We start from the raw sequence: 1255 nt of genomic DNA, 5'->3' as shown, positions 1-1255 counted from the left end.
GTTCAGTGAGATGCACCAATCTTTTGCCAAAACCTGCACACACTGCACAACCACTTTATTAATTTTTAATGCTGATAATGTTTCTCCATCTGTTTTTGCCAAATGAAGTTTATTTTCTGGCACACACAAGATGCCACAGGTACAATATCCCATTCCCAAAGAAGTTCCATAACTCTTACTGCACACAGCCATTTATGTCACAGGAGTCTGTTTTCAGCATCAATTCAGGGGCTTTTGGTTTTTTATGTTCAGAACCAAGCCCAGTGAAACATTTAATTTCTCTAGCCCATGCTTTTTATTAGAGTCCTCTGATAACCTCTGTTCACAAACATGCAGAGGTGCATTTAACAAATACTTCAAAAAAAGGCAAACTTGTGGGCTTCCCTGGTGGCGCAGTGGTTGAGAGTCCGCCTGCCGATGCAGGGGACACGGGTTCGTGTCCCGGTCCCGGAGGATCCCGCATGGTGCGGAGCGGCTGGGCCCATGGGCCATGGACGCTGGGCCTGCGCGTCCGGAGCCTGTGCTCCACAGCGCGGGGCGGGGGAAAGGGCTGTCCGCGACAGTGAGAATCCCGCGTGCCGCAAAAAGAAAAAAAAAGGCAAACTTGTACCCTCCCGAATTTGCCTTGTATTATTGTGATCTTGAGCATAAGGCGATATAAAACTTGTAATGCACACTAAGCCAGCACCTGTAAAACAGCTTAGCAACTCCTGCAACTCAACGAACATTCTCATCTCTCTTCAATACTAAAGCCAAGGTTTTTATTGAGACCTTGATGAACGTTGTCACCAATCAAAGTACAGCACGGATAACCTGGCAAACCAAGTATCCCTCCAAAGTCATGCTCACCGTGGTTTTTCCTGCTCCAGATAAGCCTGTTAGCCAAACTGTGCAACCAAAAAAAAGCCGCCTCTGGTCTCTACCACCTGACCTCTTGTTCCTGCTGACATGGTGAGCCTGATAGGTGGCATTAGGTGCTCTCTGCCTTCCCTCGTTCTGCATGTTATTGCTCAGCATGTCTTTCTTGTACAGGTTCCCAAGGACCTTCATGGCTGCAAAGAGTGCACAGGGTGCCGGGGTTTTCAACCCCAAAAGGTTAGAAGGAGGAGGGGAGGCCTGTGGGGGTGGAGCAGAGGAGGAAGGTATGCTCTGACCTAGGCACTTTATGCTCTAGATTCTGGTTGTGTGGCTTGTTGGCTGTACCTCTGATATGGGTCAGGGCAGAAGTATATGGGATTTTTTTTTTTTTCTTGTG

At 48.0% G+C, this 1255-nt stretch overlaps 1 pseudogene; it reads right to left on the bottom strand.

Moving 5' to 3' along the window:
* Positions 1 to 219: 219 nt before the first annotated feature.
* LOC112403671 (bifunctional 3'-phosphoadenosine 5'-phosphosulfate synthase 1-like) lies at positions 220 to 1050 on the bottom strand (annotated as a pseudogene).
* Positions 1051 to 1255: the final 205 nt, after the last annotated feature.

Source organism: Neophocaena asiaeorientalis, unplaced genomic scaffold, assembly GCF_003031525.2.
Source record: "Neophocaena asiaeorientalis asiaeorientalis breed wild unplaced genomic scaffold, Neophocaena_asiaeorientalis_V1.1 scaffold147, whole genome shotgun sequence".
Taxonomy (NCBI): domain Eukaryota; kingdom Metazoa; phylum Chordata; class Mammalia; order Artiodactyla; family Phocoenidae; genus Neophocaena; species Neophocaena asiaeorientalis.
This window is presented reverse-complemented; position numbering and strand designations above follow the sequence as displayed.